The sequence below is a fragment of the Podarcis pityusensis genome, assembly GCF_964106645.2.
Source record: "Podarcis pityusensis genome assembly, chromosome: 1".
Lineage (NCBI taxonomy): Eukaryota > Metazoa > Chordata > Lepidosauria > Squamata > Lacertidae > Podarcis > Podarcis pityusensis.
This window is the reverse complement of record NC_138028.1, coordinates 43,509,334-43,515,653: the sequence shown is the minus strand read 5'-3', so window position 1 is coordinate 43,515,653 and position 6,320 is coordinate 43,509,334. Positions and strand designations below refer to the sequence as shown.

The 6,320-nt window shown below is 46.8% G+C and overlaps 1 protein-coding gene and 1 long non-coding RNA gene across 4 annotated transcripts in view; one reads left to right on the top strand and one right to left on the bottom strand.

The window, feature by feature from the left end:
* Positions 1 to 670: 670 nt before the first annotated feature.
* On the bottom strand, positions 671 to 4,488 carry LOC308472707. The gene is made up of 3 exons (XR_013983651.1): positions 3,706 to 4,488; positions 3,155 to 3,301; positions 671 to 804 (listed from the first exon to the last, which is right to left on the bottom strand). It is a non-coding gene; the product is annotated as an uncharacterized lncRNA (long non-coding RNA).
* Positions 3,571 to 6,320, top strand: part of INO80 (INO80 complex ATPase subunit) — a 56,295-nt gene continuing 53,545 nt past the window's right edge. For all 3 annotated transcript variants that reach the window (XM_080996400.1, XM_080996399.1, XM_080996398.1), the window contains exon 1: positions 3,571 to 3,708. The gene's annotated coding sequence lies outside the window, so the exon portion shown is untranslated. The remainder of the gene's footprint in view (positions 3,709 to 6,320) is intronic.

The window sequence follows — 6,320 nt, the reverse complement described above, 5'->3', positions numbered from 1 at the left end:
CCACTGTAGTCTTGAGTCCAGTATTTTTTCCAGATTATTCCAAAGAACCATTGATTTTCATTCTATTTGAATGTTCCAATTATCCAACTAAACCTAAAGTTCATGTATGTGCTTCCTGTATTGTTAACTTCATGACAAAGGGGGAAGGAGTCCCCAACCCTTTCATGATGATTTCAAAAAACCCACACCCAACAACATAGAAACACAAATCATCTGCAGAATTGTTAGCTGTTCCCCACTGCTCCCCAATACAGTATTTGCAGTAATATCTTTGGAACAGGTTTTCCATTCTGGATCGCAAAATTCTCCCTGGAGCAATATAGAAAGTTATTTATTGCACCAGGTACCCATAAATAATAGCATTATTTGTACAACATAGTCTACAAAGGGAACAGCAAACATTTTTAAGCAGCTCAATCCTACCCATGTTTACTCCGAAGTTCAATTATCAATTGGACATGTGATGCAGTACTGTATAACTGTGTTCTAGGTTTCAAAAGGTTGTTGTTGTTGTTCAGTCGTTTAGTTGTGTCCGACTCTTCGTGACCCCATGGACCAGAGCACGTCAGGCACTCCTGTCTTCCACTGCTTCCACAGTTTGGTCAAACTCATGCTGGTAGCTTTGAGAACACTGTCCAACCATCTCGTCCTCTGTCGTCCCCTTCTCCTAGTGCCCTCCATCTTTCCCAACATCAGGGTCTTTTCCAGGGAGTCTTCTCTTCTCATGAGGTGGCCAAAGTATTGGAGTCTAAGCTTCACGATCTGTCCTTCCAGTGAGCACTCATCACGATCTGTCCTGGCTTCCTTTTTTTGTGGGGAAAACAATTACATGGTAAAAGGCCTTTAGTTGGGCAGCATTACAGTAGCAGAACTGCAAGGAAAGGATCCTAAGCATGCTTATTTAAAAATAGGTATGAGTTGTTCATTTTCAAAATAGAAGGGCAAAGCTGTATATTGTTTGTTGGAATTTGAACAGATGTTTCTTAAAATGCAAGTGTGTACATTTCAGATATAAACCTAATATGCTGGGTTTTTTGGTAGATGGTTTTCCCAAGAAAACTCTTCACAAGGCAGTTGGAATGGTTTTCTCTAAAATAAAAGTCGTGTTTCTTCTTTGTGGTCTTTTTGCATTCACGTATATAGGTCCTGTATCTGCACAGAGCAGCATCTTTTAGAGCTTCAAAATGGAATCCAGCAATCATCCTTCAAACAGGTGGCCCCTGCACTGTATACAGGCCTTGAGGAATAGGCAACCAACTTAGCACCACCCCATTCACTTTCATGCACTACAGAATTAATGTTTCGCAGCTTTCCTCGACATTTTTTATTCTAATTTGCTGGACGTACCTGTTACGTTATATATACAGTGGTACCTCAGGTTAAGAATTTAATTCGTTCTGGAGGTCTCTTCTTAACCTGAAACTGTTCTTAACCTGAAGCACCGCTGCCGCTGCATAATTTCTGTTCTCATCCTGAAGCAAAGTTCTTAACCCGATGTAATATTTCTGGGTTAGCGGAGTCTGTAACCTGAAGCGTATGTAACCTGAAGCATATGTAACCCGAGGTACCACTATACTAAGCCCCCCCCCCCGCCCGATGGATTTGGACACTGTGGCCTAGATTACCCCTTTAGCTGCCTGAAAATACAATTCCTCTGATATAAGTAGAATAACAACTTAAAAGGAACCCTGCTGAATCAGACCAAAGGTCTATTTAGCCTACCATCCTATTTTTCCACATACTTACTGGTCTATTTCTCCACTGTTGAGAGCAAAAGCTTCCTTCTCCCATTCACGGGTGGCTGGTGTCCACTAGACTTGGTGGGGCAATTAAGAAGTCTAAGGTGTGTGGCCAAGTTCTTCCCCCTCCATTATACTGTGGACACTTTAGGAATTGCTGTTCTATAGATAGCACCTAACTAAATGGAAAAAATAGCCTAATTTTAAGAAGGGTTTCCTGCTCTCCCAAACACTTTTTCGGGGGGGGGGGAGTTCTGTGGCCACTTGAACACTGCAATTGTATTAATACCTGGCACCTAAGTGTCTTATTGTGGCTCAGAAGGGGTGGATTCATACAACAAATACTAGATTACTCAGAACTAAGCCCCACTGAATTCCATGTGGATCACTCCCTGGTAAGTATGAACAGGATTGCAGCCTGGTTAGACTTAAAAGGTGTCACACAGGACTGTTAACAAGGAAAGAAAAGGATTCCATAACTTTCCAGACCTACTGGAAAAGATTATGCCCCTGGCTCAGTGTATTCATTTCTACATCTTTCCCTCCAGAACGCTGAATAAAGTGCAGGGATATTACATGGACTAGGACCTGCGTTAAAATCACCACTCAGCCATAAAACTTACTGTGACCTTTGAGCAGTCTGAACATAACCAGCTATTCTCTGGTACCTGGTATTCAGTAGCAGTTTATAGTCATCACAACTAGGAATAGTCAGATCTATGGATGAGGTTAATCTGCCCTTTCAAGTTGGTGTCCATCTTTCCAGTTGTAAATATGCAGCACGAAAAAACTTAAATTTTGTCTAAAATGTGTCCTTAGGTTTTAGAGATATAAGTAGGAAAGTCCTGGCCAGATATATATACATGCACACATACATTGTTACATATAATTTATATCCTTTTACCAAAACAAATACATTGCAAGAACAAAATACACTGCAGCACCTTAGAGCTATCACAATTTTCCTTGCAAGGCAGTTACAAAAATAGCTCAATTATTTTCCACAGTGGCAAACCTTTTACAGTAATACTGAAGTGGTAAGACAAGAAATTTTCCGGGGGTGGGGAGGTGAATTGAAAGAGAATTGATACCAGGTTATATCAAATTAATGCATGGGGCATTTGATTAAAGGGATCCAGTTCTCAATCTTATTTCATTCACTGTAAGAGATTTATGTGCCGTCTTTCGGGCTTTAATAAAAAACAGCCGTGGCAAAAGCATGCTGGAGAAACCGCGTGGAGACGAACTGCGAACAGAGAGAATTCGATTACTGCATGTGAAAATACTTTCAATCAAAAGGAAGGCTCTCAGTTGATCGCGGGCCTACCAAGGTCTGCACAGCCCCACCCCTAAACACAGGAGCAAGGTTAGCCAAACGCTACGTCACTTCCAAGGAGCTCCCGTTGGAATCTTACCCTCGCGAACCTTTAGCTGGCGCCTCGCGCGAGAATTGCTAACTCACGCCAGTCTCTTCGGCCGAAAGCGTTCGGTAATTTCCGTCACCGCCAGACTCAACCAGTCGAACGATAAACGAATCGATGCTACAGGGGTCCTTGTGGGTTCTGTGTGGGGGGAAGAGCACGGGATGTGGGCTCGGGGACAGTGTGGCGGTTGCGGCGAAGCACGCCGCCGAGTATTTCTAGGTGGGGGCTCCGAGGGCCAGCTAGGGGTGCCGAGTTCGATTGTTCTGGCCTGGCCATGGCGCCTCTCCTCCCCCCCGCCATGGCTCCCCGTGTCCCTGCTCCTCTCCTCTCAGTGAGCGAAAGTGGCCGCCGCCGCCGTCCCAGCGCCCGCAGCCGCCGCCTCCTCAGCAGCAATAGCGCGGCCGCCATCTTGGCGAGGCAGAAGCCGAGAGGCACCGCGGCAGGGCACAGGCAGCGCCAGCGCAGCGCGGGGCGAGAGGCCGGCGCCAGAGAGCGGGGCGGGCAGCTCGCAAGCCACCCCCGGCCCAAGCCGGGCCACGCACCAGGTAAGACGCCGGGGCTCCCGGGCCGAGGCAGGGGGCAGCGCCGGAGGGACCCGCTAGGCCAGGTTCCGGCTTCCCCCCCGAACCCAACCCCTCCTTCCCGCTCCCTCCGCAGCGGCCCCGGCAGCCGGGCCTTCTCTTAAAGCGACAGGCCCTGCCGCTCCTCTGGGGCGGAGGGAGGGAGAGCAGGCACACGCGCGCCCCCCACTGCGGAGGGGGCGGGACCCCGGCAACCTCCCCTCGCCCGCAAAACGCTCCCGCGGAAGGAGGGAAGGCGCCCTTGGCGGGGCCTGTGCCGCCCCTCGGCGGCGTGCGGCGCCGGGGTGAGGGTGTGTCGGTCGCACCCAGCCCACGTGCGCGCCCCGCGCTTTGCATGAAGGCGGCGGACGAGGAAACGGGAGCTCAGCGTATGGGCTTGACAGCCCCGCCTTAAGCAGCGTCCCGGTTTAGCCTATAGGATTGCCAACCGCTCTGCTTCCTATGCGGCCTGTTAACCATTGGAACGGGCGGCTCGACTCTTTATTCGGTTTTATTTTGGTGTGGTTTGTGGGGGTTCAGGATTAGTGCTTGCGGATTCCAAGACCCCAGCATACTTGAGTGTCAAGCGTAAAACAGAAAATAAAAGTGCATATTGGTTTCGCAATTTTAATCTGTAAATTTCTGTTCGCATGGATTATGTAGAGCACGTGCTTAAAAGCTGTAAATGACTTACTGGTCACATGGTAAGTGTGATTTGGTAGTTTGATCTGGGATGCATATAGTGCATCCTGATCACACTCCAAAACGTTTGGCTGCTGGGCTGTCCTCAGTAACTGGAAATTAAAGACTGGCAGTCATGGAGGGCTGTTGGTTAAGATTGTGCTGTTCCATGTTTAAACTGGAAGGTCTGGCTAGCTTGTAGCATAACATGATGACTATCACTTCCTTTGCCCCCTGGTTGCAAGCAAACTCTTACCTTTCACAAGTGTATTTGTGACAGGTCAGTATGCCTGTGTTCCATACATACTACAAATAGGAGTGAGTGTTTCTGTTATTTAAAAAACTTCAGTACACATCTTAATCTTGACTTCTATGCAATCTCCTGCAAAGTTTCTTGGGTAGAAGTAGTGTTTTGACAGAGGAGAGGTAAATACCAGTACAGTCAAACCTTGGTTGTCGAATGGCTCCGTTTTCGAACGTTTTGGCTCCCAAACGCCAAAAACCCAGGAGTAAATGCTCTGGTTTTTTAATGGCTTTTGGAAGCCAAACGCCCGACGTGGCTTCTGCTTGAGTGCAAGAAGCTCTTGCAACCAATCAGAAGTCTCGCCTTGGTTGCTGAACATTTCAGAAGCCCAACAGGCTTCTGGAACCGATAATGTTTGACAACCAAGGTTTGACTGTACTTATTAGTGTACTAAGGGGTGTGATGGTCTGCTTGCAATTAGACCATCACAGTGTATCATTTCCAAATTTTGGATATAAATTGTTTGATTCAGAGCAGCTAAATTGGTTCCTCTACTGCAGGGGTAGCTAATCTTCAGCTCTAAATGATGTTGAACTGCAATTCCCATCATCCTCAGCCATCATGGTCAATAGTCAAGGATAATGGGACATGTAGTTCAGCAGTATCTGGAGGGCCATTCATAAATTAGCCACCTCTGCTCTGCTTTATCAAAACCAACATGGGGCTGTTTTGACTGGAGCTTGATTGTTTTTCTTCATGCTTTTTAGTGCTTCAGGATTAGAAATGTTATGTTGTTAACATCTTAATTATAGAAGCCAAAAGCAGTCGTTCAACTAGAATATCTTGTACTGCTACTTGAAAAATTACAATGAGAAAGAACATGTGGCATAGGTTAAATCTTATCACTGCTAAACATTTACGTAGTACTTCAGATTTGCAAAGTATACGTTTGCCTTCAAAACAGTTCTGTAGTTGGTTGCTAGTATTACCATTTCACAGATGAGTAATGGAAATGTATGGCCAGATCCTACCTATCTTTTAACTGAAAGTAAGCCCCACAGCGGGTGGCGCTGTGGGTAAAACCTCAGCGCCTAGGACTTGCCGATCGTCAGGTCGGCGGTTCGAATCCCCGCGGCGGGGTGAGCTCCTGTCGTTCGGTCCCAGCTCCTGCCCACCTAGCAGTTCGAAAGCACCCTTAAGTGCAAGTAGATAAATAGGTACCGCTTTATAGTGGGAAGGTAAACGGCGTTTCCGTGTGCTGCGCTGGTGCTGGCTCGCCAGAGCAGCTTCGTCACGCTGGCCACGTGACCCGGAAGTGTCTCCGGACAGCGCTGGCCCCCGGCGTCTTAAGTGAGATGGGCGCGCAACCCCAGAGTCGGTCACGACTGGCCCATACGGGCAGGGATACCTTTACCTTTACCTTTAAGCCCCACCAAGTTTAATAAAGTCAACACCAAAGTAAGTGTTCATAGCAGTATAACCTCAGTATAGTTTTATCCATTCACAAAGTCTTTGAAAAAGGTGGAACTTCCTTCCCAAATCCAAATCAATAGATTTCCTAGCAATTTCCCCCCAACTCTGTTGTTTAGCAACCATGAATATGTTGTTCTTTGACTTTAGATAGCCACAGATTCAAATCAAAATGAAACTCAACTTTAATCAATTTTAGTTT